Here is a 22,828-nt window from a genome sequence, read left to right as displayed (position 1 = left end):
TAACTGTTGCTTCCTGACCTGCATTTAGGTTTCTCAAGAGGCAGGTCAGGTGGTCTGGTATTCCCATCTCTTACAGAATTTTCCACAGTTTATTGTGATCCACACAGTCAAAAGATCTGGCAAAGCTTTCATAGTCATTTCTAAAAAGCAACACTTCATAGTTTTCTGTCTCCAATGGTCCTCAAATATACTTGTAGAAGGAGGGCAACAGAAAACCAAGAATAAAAATAGCTGAGCTCTCCACAATTGGGCTTCCTGCTTACTTTCCCTGTTCAAAGAAAAAAGGAGACACCATCTTGCCATAGAGGCTTCATAGACAACTGGGTTTCTCCAGTGACAGTTGGCATTTGATGCCCCATGTCTCTTGGTTCTTCTTGTTGCCAATGGTCGGCCCGGCGATGGTGGTGAAATGGGAGCAATTAATCTGTACATGAGGGAGGGCTTCCTTTAACAGTTGAAGGGTACCTTCTGGCGCGATTCCAAAGACTTGTAGTGTTTTTAATAAGGGAATTTCTCCAAGTTCGTGTAGAGTTTCAGGTATTATGTCATAGCACCGACTGAGTGATAGGTATTGGAGGTAGTTGAGTTGGTAAAATTCTGGAAAGCAGTCATTTTTTAGCATGACACTATCACTTAAGTCTAGGTGGACAAGATTGGGACATCCTCCAACTAAGGTAGAGACATCTGGTCTCTGCAAATTCTTTCGGTACCCACTCAGATTCAGCTGGGTGATGGTCTCTGACACATGTGCAGCAGCCACCTGTACACGCTTTTCAGTGAAATCATAGTACCAAGAGAGGTTCAGTTCATCCAGTCTGGAACAGCTGCTCAGCAAAGTCTTCAGGGCAGATTCAGAGAATCTAGAACATCCAGAAAGTTTTAGTCACAGTAAATTTGTGTTCTGAGCAAGATTATCAACAATGGGATCTGAAAGTTGGAGGCCTTCCAGGCTGAGATTCTGCAACTTGGAGCAGTGAGACAGAAGGCTTGCATGGTAGACACATGGATCACAGAGTTCTACAGGTCTAGGTGCTGTAGAAGAAAAGAGCCGAAACGTTCAACTAACGGTTGTTCCATAAATGATCGTGGACTGCGGAAGGCAACCACCCCTCAGGACAAGAGCGGACCAACCACATCTGGGTAGAGGTTTCCAAAAGATGCTCAAATTCCCAAACACAGTCTAACCTTTCCATACACCTCTCATTGGGTGGTCTTCAATTCTTAGGAAGTTGACCTCTGAATGTGTCATTTAAATTATCTTGGCTTCATTTGTCATTTTTCTTCTACGTTCCTTTTTTTTTTTTTTGTAGAACCAGGAACTCATCTTGAGGATTGATCCTGGAACTGTCTTAAACAACAGTAGAGGGATCTGAATAATCTCTTCTTTTAACTTCAGAGTGTTATAACAACAAATAAATATCCTATGCAAATAAAGTTGAATATGCTAGGAACAAAACAGGTGAAGATATCTGAAAACTCTGAAGTGTCATGTCTTTTGTTAGCACTCCCATATCACGTTCTCATGAAACCTATTGGAATTAGATCAGTAAGATGACAGTAAAGGATTCAATATGGAATATTCGTTTTTTTGTAGAAAAGTACATCATCTGCAAGTAGAGTCAGATTTCTTTCCTTCTTTTCCGTTTTTTGGTTTTGTTTTGTTGTTTGTTTGTTTGTTTTGCCTTTTATTCATGTTTTCATGCCTTATGCCACTTAGAACTTCCAGCACTATGTTGAATGAGGGTGGTGAGAGTAGACATTCCTGCCTTGTTTCCAATAGTTGGAAGAAAGTACTCCCTCATCTTCACTATTAAGAATAACAAAAGCTGTATTTTTTTTAGATCAGTTGAGGAATTTCCCCTCTATTTGTACTTTTCTGAGAGCTTTTATCATAAATGAGTATTAAACTTTGTCAACTTTTTTTCTGGACTGAATGTGATGCTGCAATTTTTCTTCTTTGGCCTGTTAATATAGTGGATTATACTGATTGATTTCAAAATATTGAACTAGACTGGTATCCCAGGATACTTGGTCATGGTATATAATATTTTTATGTTTTGCTTACTTATATTTGGTAAGATTTTAAAGATTATTATGTCTTTATTTAGGAGAGCTACTGATCTTTTTTTTCTTTCCTTTTTTTATTGGGGAGTAGTGGCAAGAGAAGGCAGGTACATCCTTTGTCTGGTTTCGGTATCAGGGAACCAAACTTCATAAAATGAATAGAGAAGTATACCCTTCTCTTCTGTTTTCTAAAAGAGATTAGAGAACTCGTGTTAATTCTTCTTTAATGTTTGTAGGATTTTACATTGAAAATATCTGGACCCTGAAACTTCTTTTCTAAAAGTGTTAAAATTACAAATTAAATTTTCTTAGTACTTATTATGCAGAGTACGTCATGAGACACGCTGGGCTGGAAGAAGCACAAGCTGGAATCAAGATTGCCAAGAGAAATATCAATAACCTCAGATATGCAGATGACACCACCCTTATGGCAGAAAGTGAAGAGGAAATGAAGAGCCTCTTGATGAAAGTGAAAGAGGAGAGTGAGAGAGTTGGCTTAAAGCTCAACATTCAGAAAACTAAGATCATGTATCCGGTCCCATCACTTCATGGGAAATAGATGGGGAAACAGTAGAAACAGTGTCAGACTTTATTTTTGGGGGCTCCAAAATCACTGCAGATGGTGATTGCAGCCATGAAATTAAAAGACACTTACTCCTTGGAAGGAAAGTTATGACCAACCTAGATAGCATATTCAAAAGCAGAGACATTACTTTGCCAACAAAGGTCCGTCTAGTCAAGGCTATGGTTTTTCCAGTAGTCCTGTATGGATGTGAGAGTTGGACTGTGAAGAAAGCTGAGTGCCAAAGAATTGATGCTTTTGAAGTGTGGTGTTGGAGAAGACTCTTGAGAGTCCCTTGGACTGCAAGGAGATTCAACCAGTCCATTCTAAAGGAGATCGGTCCTGAGTGTTCTTTGGAAAGAATGATGCTAAAGCTGAAACTCCAGTACTTTGGCCACCTCATGCGAAGAGTTGACTCATTGGAAAAGACTCATGCTGGGAGGGATTGCGGGCAGGAGGAGAAGGGGATGACAGAGGATGAGATTGCTGGATGGCATCACCAACTCGATGGACGTGAGTTTGAGTGAACTCCAGGAATTGGTGATGGACAGGGAGGCCTGGCGTGCTGCAATTCATGGGGTTGCAAAGAGTCAGACATGACTGAGCAACTGAACTGAACTGAACTGATAGGGATATTCAGTTTCTCTAATTCATATCAGGTGAGTTGTGGTTATTTACGTTCTTTGAGGAATTAGTCAATTTTGTATAAGTAAGTAGAATTATGTGCATTATGTACATTAAAAGTAGAATTCTTTGGACCATGTCCTAAGTATTGTTTTGAAGTTCACAGCATCTGTAATAATGTCCCATATAATTTCTGACATTTTATGTGTATAATGTCTATTTTTTCCTTGTCAGTGTTGCTAAAGATTTATCAATTTTATTGAACTTTACACAGAACTAGCTCATAGCGTCATTGATTGTTTTTTCTACTGTGTTCCTGTTTTTAATTTAATCGATTTCTTATCTTCAGCATTTCCTTTTTCTGTTTTCATCAGACTTCTTTTGCTCTTCTTTTTCTCTGTTCTTGAGGTGGATGCTTAGATTGTTTATTCAGATTTTTATTTTTTTCTAATGAATGCATTTAGTGCTATAAATTTTTCTTCTCAGCACTGCTTTAGCTATGGACCACAAAATTTGATGTTTATCACACATGATATGAAATGTTTGATATTTCATTCATTTAATTATTTTCTATTTTTTCTAATGCTTTTTTTTATTTGTGGACTACTTAAAATTATGATTTAATTTTCAAGTGTTTGAAAATTTTCTTGTTATTTTTTTCTATTATTGATTTCTAGTTTGATTCCATTGTGATCAGAGAGCACATTTGGTATGATTTCAAGTTTTAAACTTTGTTGAAGTTCATCCTATGGCTTGAGATATTGTCTGTCTTGGTATATGTTTCATGGGCACATGATTTCTACTGTTTTCTACTGTTATTGGGACTTGCTATGTTCTATAAATATCAATAAGATCCTGTTGATTTATAGTGTTGTTAAGCTCTTCTAAATAATTGCTGACTTTCTTTTTAGTTGTTGAAAAAGGAGTGTTGAGGTCTCCAATTATAATTGTGAATTTGTTCACTTTTTCTTTCAGTTTTCTCAGGTTTTGTTTTACATATTCTGCTGCTTAATAGCATTTGATACATACATAATTGTGACAGCTGTGTTTTTCTGAGTGGAGTGGATTGATCCTTTTATCATCATATAATGTTCTTTTCTGTCTATGGTAATTTTCTTTGCCCGCCTGCAATGTGGGAGACTTGAATTCCCTGGAGAAAGGAATGGCGGCCCACTCCAGTGTTCTTGCCTGGAGAATTCCATGGACAGAGGAGCCTGGCAGGGGAGTCCCTGGGGTAGCAAAGAGTTGGACATGACTGGGTGGTTTTCACTTCACTTCACTTTATTGTTTGATATTAAAATGGCCATTCTTGTATTCCTTTGATAAATGTTTGCATTTAATATCTTTCTTTCATCATTTTACTTTCAGTCTATACTGTTGCACTTAAAGTGATGTTCAAGGGCAGGGAGGGTTCTTCGTTACTACTAGGTGGAATGGGAGTTTCCAATCCTCTTTGGGCTCCACTGGCATCATGGTAAGAGTGGCAATGGTAAACAGTCCAACCGTCCTCTAGACCTTCTTTGACACTATTCTAGTGGACAGAGGACAAGGCAGTCACTTTGTTACCATCTAGCAGGGATGAAATTCTCTATTTGTCATTCTAACATCATCCCAGTGGAGATGTTGAATTGCCTTATGGCAGCCTTACAGGTGTGGAAGTCGAGGTTCCACAGTCTTTGTTGGTGTCATTGGAATCAGGCCACATTTTTTTTTTTTGGTCTGGTGTTCAGCTGCAATAAAGTGGTTATTGTCTAAAAGGTTTGTTTTGCTAGGCTATTCCTTTGGTGAAAGAGAGCAGGCTTTTGCTATAATTTTTTTGTCAGTGCTTTTTGGTATTTCTTTGTTGCCCATTTTTTCAGCTTTAAGCTGGGATATATGAGACAAGAAGAAAATCCAGGATACTGACCACTGCTTTCCCTCAGTTTCTGAGGTCCCTGAAAAACTTACCATCTTCTTTCCATATTTCAGTGTCTTTTTATGTTTCTCTTATGTAATACGTCCAGACGTTTGGTTGAACTTCATGATAATTTTAAAAGTATGCCTACCCTGATGCTGGCAAAGATTAAAGGCAAAAGGAGAATCAGGCAGCAGAGGGTAAGATGGTTAGATAACAAAACCAACTCTCTGAACATGAATTTGAGCAAACTCTGGGAGATAGTGGAGGACAGAGGAGCCTGGCGTGCTGCAGTCCATGGATTGCAAAGAGTCAGACATGACTTAGCAGCTGAACAACTAAGGACAGTACTCTGTCTTACCAAGAAGTGGAAGTCTCTGGTATACATTTTAAAAGATATAAACCTAAAATGTATAATTTGTTAAATTTTTAAATATTTTAATCATAGCTGCTGCTGCTGCTAAGTCACTTCAGTTGTGTCTGACTCTGTGTGACACCATAGATGACAGCCCACCAGGCTCCCCTGTCCCTGGGATTCTCCAGGCAAGACACTGGAATGGGCTGCCATTTCCTTCTCCAATGCATGAAAGTGAAAAATGAAAGTGAAGTCTCTCAGTTGTGTCCGACTCTTAGCGATCCCATGGACTGCAGCCTCCCAGGGTCCTCCATCCATGCAATTTTCCAGGCAAAAGTACTGGAGTGGGTTGCCATTGCCTTCTCCAAATTCTAACCATAGATAAATACATAAATATAAGCTAGACCTGGATGTTTCTTGAATCCCAGTAAATTATTTGTCAGGTTTTAAATAATAAAGATTTTTTTGGTACATATTTTATAATGTGTATTATACTATCTAAATTCTTAGATAGATATTATACTATCTAAATTCTTAGTCAAATAGTCCCAAATCTCAGTGACTTACAAGAGCAAACTTCTTTCTCTCTTACAAAATGGTCCTCGTTTCTATGGTTCTACTCTAACTGTGTTAGACTTACATTTTCTTGTTTGGAGCTATGAATCTGCTCATTTTTTTTTTTCTTTTTTTCTTCAGTCTGGGTTCAAGGATAAAGGAACCTCCCTCAGCATACACTACTCTTTCATGGCAAGAGCAAGAATGAGAAATTGACAGACAGACACAAAAATAGTGCACTGTTCCTTTTGCTCATATTTTAGTGGGAAAGTCAGTCATGTGTCCAAACCTAAAACCAACTGGGTAGAGAAATATACTATTTCCATAGGGGACAGGCAAATTGATTTCGCGTACGTTATGAAATATAGAATATGTCAAAAATATTTTCTATTAAAGATGCAAACATCATCTAGGCAAAAAATAGCTCTATAATACATTGTGAAATTGTTCACATATGCTTTAAAAGATAAAAACAAATAGTAATTAACTTATAATGGTATGTCAGTTAGGTTACCAAAAACGTTAGTTATCAACTTAAATTTCAAAAAATAAATATTATAAAAGCTATCTTCAGGGTTGTACTTTTCAGCCTACTAATGTTTTACTTTGCATCCCTAAATCTCCATTAGAATATAGGTACATCTATAGTGACAGATATATCTCAATATATCTATATATTCCATTGTTTCTTGAAATCTTGTATTAAGGGCAGACACAGAATTATTCATAAAACGATAGCAAGAGGGAAAAAAAGGATTTTTAGGCAGCTGGAGTGAGAATAAAAGTTAGAAAGAAAATGTTCGCTACTGGGAACTATTTTAAGTAAAGGATCTGGGGCAAAATTTTACATAGCTGCTTCTTTCTAAATGAGAGAATTGATTTTTATCCCTGCAAATTCAATAGTGAGCTCATATGAGTTCCACATAAAGAATTTCAACTTAGAGAAAGCAACACAGTGTTTTGAGAAGTAAATTAGTTTGTGGTGCTTACCTTTATTTAGTTACATATCTTGATATTTTTTGATAATTTCAAGCAGATTATACTAATTACCTAACCTGATTCAAAACCAACTCAAATAAATTTAACTCAACATTGCTTAATACTTTCTATATTCAAGGTTCTCTAGATAGTAAATTTGGAAAACTCAACAGTGGCCACAGAAGTGGAAAACATCCACTCCTGTTTTCATTCCAATCCCAAAGAAATGCAATGCCAAAGAATGCTCAAGCTACTGCACAATTGCATTCATCTCACGTTAGTAAAGTAGTACTCAAAATTCTCCAAGCCAGGCTTCAACAGTACATGAACTATGAACTTCCAGATGTTCAAGGTGGATTTAGAAAAGGCAGAGGAACCAGAGATCAAAGTCAACATCCGTTGGATCATCAAAAGAGCAAGAGAGTTTCAGAAAAACATCTACTTCTTCTTTATTGACTACGCCAAAGGCTTTGACTGTGTGGGCCACAACAAACTGTGGAAAATTCTTCAAGAGATGGGAACACCAGATCACCTGGCTTGCCTCTTGAGAAATCTGTATTCAGGTCAGGAAGCAACAGTGATAACTGGACATGGAACAACAGACTGGTTCCAAATCAGGAAAGGAGTACGTCAAGGCTGCATATTGTCACCCTGCTTATTTAATTTATATGCAGAGTACATCATGCAAAATCCAGGCTGGAAGAAACACAAGTTGGAATTGAGATTGCTGGGAGAAATATCAATAACCTCAGATATGCAGATGACATCACCCTTATGGCAGAAAGCGAAGAGGAACTAAAGCTCCCTTGATGAAAGTCAGGGGAGAGTGAAAAAGCTGGCTTGAAACTCAACATTCAGAAAACTAAGATCATGGCATCTGGTCCCATCACTTCATGGCAAATAAATGAGGAAACAGTGAGAATTTTTTTGGACTCCAAAATCACTGCAGATGATGACTGCAGCAATGAAATTAAAAGACACTTGCTCCTTCAAAGAAAAGTTATGACCAACCTAGACAGCATATTAAAAAGCAGAGACATTACTTTGCCAACAAAGGTCCATCTAGTCAAAGCTATGGTTTTCCAGTAGTCATGTATGGATGTGAGAGTTGGACTATAAAGAAAGCTGAGTGCTGAAGAATTCATGCTTTTGAACTGTGGTGACGGAGAAGACTCTTGAGAGTTACTTAGGTTGCAAGGAAATCCAACCAGTCCATCCTAAAGGAGATCAGTCCTAAGTATTCATTGGAAGGACTGATGCTAAGGCTGAAACTCCAATACTTTGTGAAGAGCTGATTCATTTGAAAAGACCCTGATGCTGGGAAAGATTGAGGGCAGGAGGAGAAGGGGACAGCAGAGGATGAGATGGCTGGATGGCATCACTGACTCAATGGAATGTGTTTGAGTAAACTCTGGTAGTTGGCAATGGACAGGGAGGCCTGGCGTGCTGTGTTCCATGGGGTTGCAAATAGTCAGACATGACTGAGCAACTGAACTGAACTATAGATAGTAATTGAAAACACAAATGTCTGACAGGTAATCAAATTGGTACATAGTAGACCCTCAAGGAGACTTAACCAATTTATATATTGTTTAATTAATCTAATAGAGAAGTTGAGACAGATGTCCAAATAGATAAAATGTTAGTCAATATATCATATCTCTGCTAGATATATGAGAAGTATTAATGGAGCTTCAAGCAAGAGCAATTATATGCTTTCAGTGGATAGGAATATATAGGAAAGAGAAAACAAAAAGGTATTTTGGGGGAAGATTTGACATAGGCTTTAAATTTTTAAGTACAACTTTAGCAATCAAGTGCGAGAGATAAGTGGAAGGAGGCTTTAAGATGGTGGTATAGGAAGTTTCTGAATTCAGCTCCTTCCACAGACAGAGCAAGTCTACAACTGTAAATGGAACGTGTGCAGTGTGTACTAAGTTGCTTCAGTCGTGTCCGACTCTTTGCGACCCTATGGGCTGTAGCCCGCCAGGCTCCTCTGTCCATGGGATTCTCCAGTCAAGAATACTGGAGTGGGTTGCCATGCCCTCCTACAGGGGATCTTTCTGACCTGGCAATGGAACCCACATCTCTTTCGTCTCCTGCATTGGCAGGCAGATTCTTTACCACTAGCGCCACCTGGGAGTAATTTCCCCAAAAGAGACCTGAAAATTGAATGAATAGAACCTCCAAAACAAAGGATAAAAGAAACTTGAACTTTTGCTAAATTAAAACAAACAAACAAACAAACAAACAACATTGATATGGGCTTGACAAGGAAAAACCCATACCCTGGCCTGGCAATTCACAATCAGGAGAGATCACAAAGTTATGGATCTTTTCTCTGAGTGAGCAAGGAATTTGAACTCTACATCAGGCACTTGAGTTCCCCAAACACCTAACTTTGAAAAATCAATGAGGAATAAGCTTAGGAAAACTACAGAACTTCAGGGAAGAAAAAAACCCACTGTTAAAGAGCTCATGAGCAGGCACACACAACCCAAAAACCAGCAGTGAAGCATGTGATTGAAAAATGCATGGGACTTAGGTGAAAGGAGCACACATAACTAATCTTGAAGCATCTGCCAGAGACTCAGAAAACAATTGAGACATTCTTTGGGGACTAAGTTACTGGCAGGTGTTATTTATGCAATCTCAGGCTATCTTATTACTAATAGTGGGTTGTCATTTCCTTCTCCAGGGGATCTTCCTGACCCGGGGATTGGACCTTAGGTCTCCCACATTGCAAGCAGATTCTTTACCATCTGAGCCAAATACTGGCATAGGAGAGGACCATTTTGGAATTCTCCACCATTGACACCAGTGAGCATACTCTGCTGAGAGACTCTACAACTGTGGTTTAGCTGGTCCAGTGATAACCCTGCCCAACAGTGCCCCATGACAGCCCCTGTTGGATCCTTCAACCAGCCCAGGGCCCAACACTCCCTGTATGTGTCCCACAACAGTTGCAGCCCTAACACAACAGGAGGGAAAAACAGCACACATTGGGGACACCTCCTTGAGTGCCTGGCTCTGGTAGCCAGGCAGGATAGTGTTTCTGAGCTCCACAGTTTGTCCCCTCAATAAAGTAACTTCTTCAAGACTAGGAGAGACAGGTTATACATTTAATGCATGAAAACAAATGCAAAGAATTAGGCAAAATGAGGAGACAAAGGAATATGTTGCAGTTGTAAAAAACAAGATAAAACTTCAGAAAAAGAGCTAAACAAAATGGAGATAAGCAATTTACCTGACATAAAGTTTGGTCATAAAGATGCTCACCAAACTCAGGAGAAGAATGCATGAACTCAGTGAGATTTTCGATAAACAGAGAGAACACATCAGAAAGTACCAAACAGAAGTTATAACTGACCTGAAAAAGAAAAAAAATACTGGATGGGTTCAGTAGCAGACTGTATGAGGTAGAAGAATGAATCAGTGATCTGGAAGGCAAAACAATAGAACTCACCCAGAGAGAACAGAAAAATGAAAAAAGAATTTAAAAAGAAGACAGCTTAAGGGACTTTTGAGACAACATCTGCAGAATAATACTTGCTGTGCTGTGCTGTGCATAGTCGCCCAGTTATGTCCAACTTTTTGTGACCCCATGGGCTGTACCCGACCAGGCTCCTCTGTCCCTGGGGATTCTCCATGCAAGTATACTGGAGTTGGTTTTCATGCCATCCTCCAGGGAATCATCCAAACCCAGGTTTCGAATCCAGGCCTCTTATGCTGAGCCACCAGGGAAGCCCAAAAATACTGCAGTGGGTAGCCTCTCCCTTCTCCAGGGGAACTTCCCAACCCAGGGATCAAACCGGGACTCCTACAGTGCAGGCAATTTCTTTACCAGCTGAGCTACCTGGGGAGCCCATCTTATACCATACACAATTCCAAATGGATTAGAGACTTCAATGTGAGACCTGATAGCACAAAATTCTTAGAGGAAAATATAGTAATTTAATTGACCTTGGACCTAATGACACTTTTGTGGCTCTGAATCCAAAGATAAAAGAAACAAAAGCAAAAATAAATGGGACCACATCAAAAGTTTCTGCACAGAGAAGGAAACATTAACAAAATGAAAAGATAATCTACTGAATGAGAGAAGAAATTTTCAGATCATATGCTTCATAGGGGTCACTATTCAACATATATAAAAAACTCATACAACTCACAAGATAAACAACTGGATTTTAAAATGTGCAAAGAGTCTGAACAGACATTTTTCCAAAAAGGACACACAGATGGTCAACAGGTACTTGAAAAGCTGTTGAACAGCACTAATAATTAGGAAAATACAAATCAGAACCACAATGAGATCTCACGTCACACCTGGTGGAATAACTGTTATTGAGAAGAAAAAAAATATATAGTAAATGTTGGAGAGCTTGTGGAGAAAATGGAATATTTATACATTGTTATTAAGACTGTAATAGTGCAGCCACTATGAAAAACAGTATAGAGAGCTTCAAAAAATTAAGAATAGAACTACCATATGCCCCAAATATTTCACTTCTGGATATTTATCTGAAAAACATGAAAATACTAATTCAAAGAGATATATGCACCTCTATGTTCAATGCAGCTTTATTCATAATAACCAAGATAAAGAAATAAGCTAAGTGTTTAGGATCAATGGATAACATTTATATATATATAATGGAATATATATATTTATATATATAAAGGAATACTACTCGACCATAAAAAAGATGGAGACATGCCATCCGTAACGACATGGGTGGACCATGAAGGTATTACGCCAAATGGAATAAGGAAAGAAGAAAAACACTGTATGATTTTACCCATATATGGAATTTTAAAAAACAAATAGAACAAAACATACTCACAGATACAGAGAACAAATTAGTGGCTACCAAGGGAGAAGGGACTTGGGGAAGATAAGTAAGAAGCAAGATTCTAAGCAAAAGATACTAATATGAATATAGCTACAATAGAAGAAGATGAGAAGACTCACAGGGAGACTAGTTCTCTGTATTAGTCATCTTGGACTACCATAACAAAATACCACAGGCTGGGTGGCTTAAAGGGCAAAAATTTATTTTTCCACAGTTCTGAAGGCTAGATGTGCAAGATCAATTTGTCAGTACATTTGGTTTCTAGTGAGGCCTCTTTTCCTGGCTTGTTAATGCCTACCTTCTTCCTGTATCTTTATATGACCCTCCCTCTCTATCCTTGTGGAGTGAGCTCTGGTGTCCCTTTCTTTTCATATAAGGATACCAGTCTTATAGGATTAGACCCCAGGATGTGACATCATTAATTACCCTCCTTTAAGGTCCACTAGACTGGAAGAAACACAAGCTGGAATCAAGATTGCCGGGAGAAACATCAATAACCTCAGATATGCAGATGACACCACCCTTATGGCAGAAAGTGAAGAGGAACTAAAAAGCCTCTTGATTAAAGTGAAAGTGGAGAGTGAAAAGTTGGCTTAAAGCTCAACATTCAGAAAATGAAGATCATGGCATCTGGTCCCATCACTTCATGGGAAATAGATGGGTAAACAGTGGAAACAGTGTCAGACTTTATTTTTGGGGGCTCCAAGATCACTGCAGATGGTGACTGCAGCCATGAAATTAAAAGACGCTTACTCCTTGGAAGGAAAGCTATGACCAACCTAGACAGCATATTCAAAAGCAGAGACATTACTTTGCCAACAAAGGTCCATCTAGTCAAGGCTATGGTTTTTCCTGTGGTCATGTATGGATGTGAGAGTTGGACTGTGAAGAAGGCTGAGTGCCAAAGAAATGATGCTTTTGAACTGTGGTGTTGGAGAAGACTCTTGAGAGTCCCTTGGACTGCAAGGAGATCCAACCAGTCCATTGTGAAGGAGATCAGCCCTGGGATTTCTTTGGAAGGAATGATGCTACATCTGAAACTCCAGTACTTTGGCCACCTCATGCGAAGAGTTGACTCATTGGAAAAGACTCTGATGCTGGGAGGGATTGAGGGCAGGAGGAGAAGGGGACGCCAGAGGATGAGATGGCTGGATGGAATCACTGACTCGATGGACGTGAGTCTGGGTGAACTCTGGGAGTTGGTGATGGACAGGGAGGCCTGGCGTGCTGCAATTCATGGGGTCGCAAAGAGTCGGACACAACTGAGCGACTGAACTGAACTGAACTGAAGGTCCTATCTATAAATATAGTCTACTGGGCTTAGGGCTCCAACTTGTGAATTTTCAAGGGACCTAATCCAGTTTATAACAGTCCCCAAAGTGGAAATTTTTCAAGACAGGCTGAGAATTTGGGATTTAGTTCAGTTAGAATTAGGAAGCCATTGACACAAAAACCTGGGTTAGGAGCGTGACTTTGAAATTTTCATACAGATTTCCTTAAAATTGGTAGAACTTCTTGATTACCTTCTAGTAGGCCTGGAGTTATATATGACAAAGCCTGTTGTTAAGATTGAAAAATAATGATTATTCAGATATGTATGGAGTTTCATTTTAGATCAAGGAATAAAAAAATTTTAAATAAATCTTCATTTGTGATAGAATATAAATATACTTTTGTTGTTGCCCAGTCACTAATGTAAACTCAACTACTCATTCCAATCGAAATATTTGGCATAGTAAGATTATCCCATTACAATTCTGAGCTGTAGTTCTACATGCCTGCACAAATTCAGAGCCTCTTTAAAATACTTGAAACTAAATAAGCCACTTGAACTAGACATACGTTCTATTTTATAATTACTATAAAAATATGAATAGCAATCAAAAAATAAATCAGAGTTTCTGCCTTTGCTGACTGAATATGGTTTTAAGTTGACTCTTTTACTGCTTTACAAATGACTAAAAAACTTTTGTCATTTCATTCATTTTTGACTAGAGAAAATTAGACATGATTTATGGAAATTTAAAATAAGGCAATAAGAAGTGGAATGATAAAAACACAATCTCATTAATTCACAACTTAAAAATTCTGCACTGGTGGAGCCGGTGCTCTAGAGCCACAACTCCTGAAGCCCGTCTGCCCTAGAGCCCATGCTCTGCAGCAAGAGAAGCCACTGCAGTGAGAAGCACAAGCATCACGACTGGAGACCAGCCCCCACTCTCTACAACTGGAGAAAAGCCCACACAGCAACGAAGACCCAGCACAGCCAAAAAACAATTCTGCCATCAAAAAGGGAAAATATTTTGAGATTTTTTTTCTCAGAATTTCCAATATTGCCTACATAATCCAAGTTTGTCACATAATTAAATATTCTCTGGCCTTATATTTGTGAACTCAGTGCTTATGTTCTTAATTGTTACTTAATTGTGTATATTTTCTTATCTAGTATAATAGATAAGTGATGAAGACATATTAAAGACTTTTCTATCAAAATTTGTTAAAGAAAATGCAAAGGTAATTCATACTAGCCATAATTTTTAAAAACCCTAAAAGAATGTTTTTATAATTTACCATTTCAGGCTGAATATTGAAGAATAGCGAAGGATATTTTATCATATATGAGTTCTGAGTAAAACATGGCAATGTAAGGATATTCATTCCTTCAACAACAATGCAGAAGACTGATTCTTAGGGAGAGGAACAACATAATGTATGCTAACTCTGGTTTACCAGTTTTGGTGGGCTTCCAAAAGTAAACATTACATTGAATAGTAAAGACGTCTCATTTGAATGAAAATGGATAGCAAGTTATTGTAAATATATATAGTTGCAGGGTTTTGTAATCTCCCAAATAATAAACAAAAACATTTGGTGAGAATGTGCATATTAAAAATCTAAGGAAGATTATATTTTTAAAGTCAAGCTATCTCTTTATGTTCTCTGTTTTCATACACTGAGTCTGTTTACATAGCAAGGAAAGGCTGATGATAATTTTTTATCAGGTGGAGCAGAGCCTGTCAGAGAAAGGTAAGTATGCCTAGCCTGAGTTATATTGGAAGAATGATAATTTGCCTAGAGACCTAGAAAGTAATTTGAATTGTTGTTTTCTAGCCTTGGGGAATAACTGATGGGGAGACTAGTTATCAACTAGTATCAACAAAAAATTAATCAGTTGATCTTAGAAAGAAATGGCAAGTTTTATTTGAGCCAAATTTGAGGAGGAGGAGGACCCAGGTTTGGTCCCTGGGTCAGGAAAATCCCCTGGAGAAGGAAATATTAACCTGATCCAGTACTCCTGCCTGAGAAATCCCATGGATAGAGGAGCCTGGGGGGCTACAGTCCATGCAGTCAGAAGAGTACTTAGCAACTAAACCACCACCACCACCACCCAGAACGAGTATCTAAGAAAGCTCTGAGAACTGTTCTGCTACTTAGAAGCCAAGACACAGATATATAAGTTTTCTGAGACAAAGGACTGTACATCAAAGGACATATTATTGACAGTCTGCACAATCCAGATCTAAGTGTCATCATGGTAGGTCTGCTGCTGCTGCTGAGTCACTTCAGTCGTGTCCAACTCTGTGCGACCCCATGGACAGCAGCCCACCAGGATGCCCCATCCCTTGGATTCTCCAGGCAAGAACACTGGTGCCATTTCCTTCTCCAATGCATGAAAGGAAAGGTGAAAAGTGAAAGTGAAGTCACTCAGTCATGTCCGTGGTAGATCATGTGACCCTTAACAGTATCAAGAAGGAATACTATCTTTTAAGAAGTTGTCTTGTCAATGCTAGAAAGCTGCTGTTTATGATTGAGCAGATATTGCTGCTGATGGGGGAGGTTTGGGTGATGTGTAATACAGATGTACAATGCACAGGTGGAGAAAGAGGTCACCTAAGGGCAGAGACATTTTTATGTGTAAATTTTTCTTGTCTTGACAAAAAATATGAATTTTACTTTACACGAGACAACTGAAGAAAGAGTAGAATGGGTCAGGTATTGTTTTCCCATCTCAGTCACTAAGACCAATAGCCTCACCTGACTACAATTTTCTACTGTTTTCTTCTCTATTCCAAATTCACAAATGAGAAAACTAAGGCTCAGGGAGACTAACTTATTTTTACTAAGATCATTTAGTTTCTGCATGGTAAAGATGTTTTCTTCATTATATCTTGCCAAGCAATTTTTAATCTGCCATGATGATAGCTATATGACAAAAAGTGTTTCTTTTCATGAAAAGGATACTTTTACCATGTAACAGTTTAAATTCTAAAAATGTATTACTTACTTTGCTCTATGATTTTAGAACTTCTAATTTTAACGGAATATAAAAAGAAAAATAGAAAAAGAATAACCATTTAAATGGACCTATCAAATTATAACATGAATATGTACAATGTATCATGTTTCATGTATTGTATTATACTATAATGATATATAATTATGTCAGGTATAACATACTCTTTTAAATAAGTTTGTCTGTACAAAATATTACCTGAAAACTGGGTTTACCTCTTGGTAGGTGTCAAGCCAAAAGACACAACCAAGCCAAAGAGTGGGAAAAGGAAAGATTTATTTCTTGCAGCAAGTAAGGAGAACATCAGGGATCTTTCCCAAAGTAGTGTCCTTGAACAGCAATATTGTGGAATTTTTAAGCTAGGTATATATGCATACTCATATAAAGACTTGGCCAGTGCATGCATATTCATGAAGGGTCTTGGGCACAGAAAAATTCATTATAGAATTGGGGCAAGGATCAACAGAGCCCAGAATTTGTAGACTGAGAAATCCATCCTCCACCTTTATTCAGGGCCTTTGTTCTTGCAGAACTCAAAGATATACATCATATTGTTATGCATATCCCTTCAGGAAGAACTAGGACTTTTATCACTGACCTATTGTTTCTTGACTGCTTTTCCTTTGTTCCTGCCTTCCCTCGCTTCTCTTAAGATCCTTAATTACTGAGACCCATTCAAATACAAGGATTATGGGCAGGCTCAGATCACACAATGACTTAGGCCCAGAATGGCTTCTCTTTTGTCAAGAAATCCATGCCTGGTTGTCTTTCTCTGAAGACCCCCTATCCTGTGTACTTAGAGTATCTCAAAGGGGAGAGAGTGAAATTGGGAAAAGAATGTTTCTAGAGATTAAAGTGCTGGATTCATAGGGTGACCTTGGGAGAGATTGGTCAGTGTGTAGCCCAGAAAATTGCTGAAACTATTGGAAGTCTTTAATATTAGGATTTATGAATCCCTGTGAAATTATTGTTTGCCAGTTCACTTGCTGTTGTTCGATTGCTAAGTCATGTCCAATTCTTTGTGACCCAGTGGACTGTAGCACACCAGACTTCCCTGAACCTCACTGTCTCCTGGAGTTTACTCAAATTCATGTACATGGAATAAGTGATGCTGTCCAGCCATCTAATCTTCTGTCATCCTCTTCTCCTGCCCTCAATCTTTCCCAGCATCAGGGTCTTTTCCAGTGAGTTGGCTCTTCACATCAGGGGGCCAAAGCACTGGAGCTCAGCTTCAGCCTCATTTCATCCAGTGAATATTCAGGGTGGGTTTCCTTTAGGATTGACTGGTTTAATCTCCTTGCAGTTCACCTGTGGTCTTATCTAAACTAAAAAGGTCTAAATAAACTGGGGAAAAAAGAATGAGGAGTTTAGATGGTGTGTGATAAACATAATTTTCTATGGCACCCTTTACATATCTTGTGTATCTTGTGATTTAGGATACACTTTGCAATTTGTGGTTTCCATTTCAATTCTCATTTTCTTCCACAGTCACTATGCCAGCGAAAGTTCCCCCTTTCTCAGGACTGAAAAAAATTTATAGCTGAGTGATCACTTCAAGAAAGTTAGTGGAGGTGATGGAATTCCAGTTGAGCTATTTCCAGTCCCAAAAGATGATGCTGTGAAAGTGCTGCACTCAATATGTCAGCAAATTTGGAAAACTCAGCAGTGGCCACAGGACTGGAAAAGTAAATTTTCATTCTGATTCCAAAGGAAGGCAATGCCAAAGAATGTTTAAACTATAGCACAATTGCACTCATCTTACACCCCAGCAAAGTAATGCTCAAAATCCTCCAAGCCAGGCTTCAACAGTATGTGAACCGTGATCTTCCAGATATTCAAGCTGGATTTAGAAAAGGCAGAGGAACCAGACGTCAAATTGCCAACATCTGTTGGATCATCAAAAAAGCAAGAGAGTTCCATAGAAACATCTATTTCTGCTTTATTGACTACGCCAAAGCCTTTGACTGTGTAGATCACAACAAACTGGAAAATTCTTCAAGAGATGGGAATACCAAACCACCTGACCTGCTTCCTGAGAAATCTGTATGCAGGTCAAGAAGCAACAGTTAGAACCAGACATGGGACAACAGAATGGTTCCAAATTGGGAAAGGAGTATGTCAAGGCTATATATTGTCACCTTGTTTATTTAACTTATATGCAGAGTACATCATGAGAAATGCTGGACTGAATGAAGCACAAGCTGGAATCAAGATTGCCGGGAGAAATATCAATAACCTCAGATATGCAGATGACACCACCCTTATGGCAGAAAGCAAAGAAGAACTAAAGAGCCTCTTGATGAAAACGAAAGAGGAGAGTAAAAAAGTTGAATAAAAACTCAACATTCAAAAAACTAAGAACATGATATGCAGTCCCATTTCTTCATGGCAGATAGATGGAGAAACTTTGGAAACAGTGAAAGACTTCATTTTCTTGGGCTTCAAAATAACTGCAGATGGTAACTGCCGCCATGAAATTAAAAGATGCTTGCTCCTTGGAAGACCAACCTAAGCATATTAAAAAGCAGAGACATCACTTTGCCAACAAATGTCCATCTAGTCAAAGCTGTCATTTTTCCAGTAGTCATGTATGGATGTGAGAGTTGGACTATAAAGAAAGCTGAATGCCAAAGAGTTGATGCTTTTGAACCATGTTGTTGGAAAAGACTCTTGAGAGTCCTTTCGACTGCAAGAAGATCAAACCAGTCCATCTTCAAGGAAATCAGTCCTGAATATTCATTGGAAGGACTGATGTTGAAGCTCAAACTCCAATACCTAATGGCCACCTAATGCGAAGAGCTGACTCATTGGAAAAGACCCTGATGCTGGGAAAGAATGAGGTCAGGAAGAGAAGGGGATGACAGAGGATGACATGGTTAGATGGCCTCATTGACTCGATGGACATGAGTTTGAGCAAGCTCCGGGAGTTGGTGATGGATGGGGAAGCCTGGCGTGCTGCAGTCCATTGGGTAGCAAAGAGTCAGACACCACTGAGTGACTGAATTGAACTGATGAGTCATTTAAATTTCTTTGAGTCAGTTCTTTGTTTTGTATAGTAATTTTAAAGCTGATGTTCAACAAACTCCTTATGTTTCTGAATTTGAAATACTGAAGTCTAGAGAGTAACTTTAAAACATCTGTGTCAACTCAAGCTATAATTATCATCACATCAAATGACACACTGGAAAAATTGTATAAATGCAATTTTTAAGTATAAAAAACAGATAATGCCAAATTCTTATTTTCCAAATATTCACTAAATTTTTAAAAAGAAATTGCAATATAAAATCATAATAGCTTTCAAAGATGGTGAATTTGGTATTAAATTTACTCATTAAATTAGAAAAAACTGACTATAATGAAGCTGTTGTTTTAAATGAATGTTCATCACCTTTACCAGGTATCAGAAGAATCAAGACAACCACAATGGAGTAGAGAACAGGCATGTTGGCTGGAAGGTCCAAGATCAAGTTTCTGGCAGCATTCAAATTCTGGTGAGAGTTCTCTTCCTAGCTTGCATGTGGCCACTTTCTCTCCATGTCCATCCTTACAAGGTGAAGAATGTGAGCTCTGATATCTCTGATATATCTCTAATATCACTTCCTCTTCTACTAAGGCCATCATCTCTATTGGATAGGCCTCATTCTTCTGATATTTAACCTTTATCACCTCCTCACATGCCCTGTCTCCAAACACAGTAATGTTGGGGGTTAAGGCTTCAACACAAGAATTGTAGAGGGGGTGGGACAATTCAGTCAAGCACTACTAAACCCCAAAGAAATAATTTACTTTCAATAAAACATTATATTCTGTACAAATGCTTTATACAGAATATGTATCTCATGAAAAACATAAATCTACATAAAAGAGAGGGAATTCTATTGTCTTCATAGTGCAGCCTTTTCTCTTTTCACTGAAAAGAGATGCTCTGTGAGGAGAGTGACAAGTTCCTTGAACTCGAGTTGTAAAATCTACCTCTTCTCTTTGTCCTTCCAACCTCTGACCTCATCACAGATCATCATGGTAGGATGCCTGATGGGGTTGGCTTTGAGTGATGTGACCCTCAGCACTTCCTTAAATATGAACATAAAAAGGATCAACATCTAGCAGTTTAAAGTGAAGTCAAGTAAACTCCAAAAAAATTTTTTTAAATAATATAAAAAGACAATTTAACTTAAAATTTTACTCAACAATTTTTCAAAAAAAATTTTTTTTTTAAACTTACCAAATCTAATTTAAATGAACATATTCCTGGATCATTTACTATCAATAGCTAGTTATTAGCTAGAAACAAGTTTCCTGGTTTTCATCCCACTTCAAATCATGTAAAAGTTCCACTATGAGAAAATATGAATGGCTAATTTGATTTCCAAAATCATTGTTTCATTTATTTTATTCATGGGCTTATTTTGAATAAGCTTAAAACATCTAGTTTATTGCTTATACATGCAGCTATATTTTTTAAAAAAAGTTCATGTTGCATTTTATTAATTCAACTTTTAGTTTTCTTTTCATAAATAGGAATTCTCCAAATACCAATGTATAATCTTTCTATTTGATCCAAAATAGGTTAAAACAAAACAAAAAGTATGTTTTAATTTCCACTGCTTCCTTCTAAGTGGAATTATACATATTGTTTTAGCATGAACACATTTCTCTCCTCTGTCCCCTTTTTTTCCCCAATAGCAAGAGTCAATTCCAAGCTCTTCCCTTTAGACAATTCATATTAATACCTTAGTGTATGTCTACATATATTTTTTTCTCCACATTTTGATGATCTTTATAGACCATATATGTGAATATATATACTCATACACACATTTTCAGAGTTGGGTTTTTATAATTTTTACTTTTGTTTTACATTATCCTGAACAACTCTACCATATGTATTTTTATGTATAAGCTCTTAAAGTTGGATTTGGGGGTTAGTCTCTATAGAAAAGCTTTCTAGGAAAGGAATAGCTTTCTTAAAATTTTTTTTAAAAAACTGTAGATTTTAGCAGATTCTCATATTGCATATTAATATAAGGACCTCAGAAACAAAACACTAAATTAGGTAAATCATATTACAGTTCTACCAGCAATCTAAGACAATACCTTATACCTCATATCCATGCCAGCATTAAGTTTTACAGCATTTTAAAATGTTCTCAGATTAAATCATTGTTATATTGATTTCTATTTTACCAGAAACTAGTGGATTTCCTTTTTCCCAAGTTTGCTAGTCATTTGGTTTTGTTCTTGGAACACTGTGTATTCATATCTTCTATCCATTTTTATATTGCATGTTTTGTCTTTTTCTTGTTAATCTGTACAAACTCTTTGTGTTTTACTGAACTCATCGCCTGCTATTTGCATTGTCTTTTTTCCAGATGTATCATGTCTATTGATCTTGTCTGTTATTTTGTTTTGCCATACAAATGGCTTAAATTTTATTTAGTAGAACTCAGAGTTCTAGGTAGTCTACATTTATAGTATTATACATTCAGTCCATCAGTTCACTTACCAGGTCATGTCTGGATCTTTGACACCCCATGAACGGCAGCATGCCAGGTGCCCCTGTCTATCACCAACTCCTGGAGCCTACTCAAACTCATGTCCATTGAGTCAGTGATGCCATCCAATAATCTCATCCTCTCTCATCTCCTTCACCTCCTGCCTACAATCTTTCCCACCATCAGGGTAATTTCAGATGAGTCAGTTCTTCCCATCAGGTGGCCAAAGTATTGGAGTTTCAGCTTCAGCTGAATATTCAGGATTGATTTCATTTAGGATAGACTGGTTGGATCTCCTTGCAGTCCAGGGGACTCTGAAGAGTCTTCTCCAACACCTCAGTTCAAAAGCATCAATTCTTTGGCACTGAGCTTTCTTTGTAGTCCAACTCTCACATCCATACATGAGTACTGGAAAAACCATAGCTTTAACTAGATGGAACTTTGTTGGCAAAGTAATGTCTCTGCTTTTTAATATGCTGTCTAGGTTGATCATAGCTTTCAGTATTGTAAGGCCAAATTTGCCTGTTACTCCAGGTGTTTCTTGACTTCCTACTTTTGCATTCCAGTCCCCTATAATGAAAAGGACATCTTTTTTGGGTGTTAGTTCTAAAAGGTCTTGTAGGTCTTCATAGAACCATTCAACTTCAGCTTCTTCAGTGTTACTGGTTGGGGCATAGACTTGGATTACTGCGATATTGAATGGTTTGCCTTGGAAATGAACAGAGATCAGTCTGTCATTTTTGAGATTGCATCTAAGTACTGCATTTTGGACACTTTTGTTGACCATGATGGCTACTCCATTTCTTTTAAGGGATTCCTGCCCGCAGTAGTAGATATAATGGTCCTCTGAGTTAAATTCACCCATTCCAGTCCATTTTATTTTGCTGATTCCTAGAATGTCGACATTCATTCTTGCCATCTCCTGTTTGACAACTTCCAATTTGCCTTGATCATGGACCTAACATTCCAGGTTCCTATGCAATATTGCTGTTTACAGCATCAGACTTTGCTTCTGTCACCAGTCACATCCACAACTGGGTGTTGCTTTTGCTTTGGCTCCATCTTTTCATTTTTTCTGGAGTTATTTCTCCACTGATCTCCAGTAGCATATTGGGCACCTACTGACCTGGGGAGTTCCTCTTTCAGTATCC

General features: G+C 38.0%; 1 pseudogene; it reads right to left on the bottom strand.

Moving 5' to 3' along the window:
- Nucleotides 1–310: 310 nt before the first annotated feature.
- Nucleotides 311–22,828, bottom strand: part of LOC104992155 — a 26,464-nt pseudogene continuing 3,946 nt past the window's right edge.

Source organism: Bison bison, unplaced genomic scaffold (genome assembly GCF_000754665.1).
Source record: "Bison bison bison isolate TAMUID 2011002044 unplaced genomic scaffold, Bison_UMD1.0 scf7180017864212, whole genome shotgun sequence".
Taxonomy (NCBI): domain Eukaryota; kingdom Metazoa; phylum Chordata; class Mammalia; order Artiodactyla; family Bovidae; genus Bison; species Bison bison.
The sequence above is the reverse complement of the archived record's forward strand: the minus strand, read 5'-3'. Positions and strand labels throughout refer to the sequence as shown.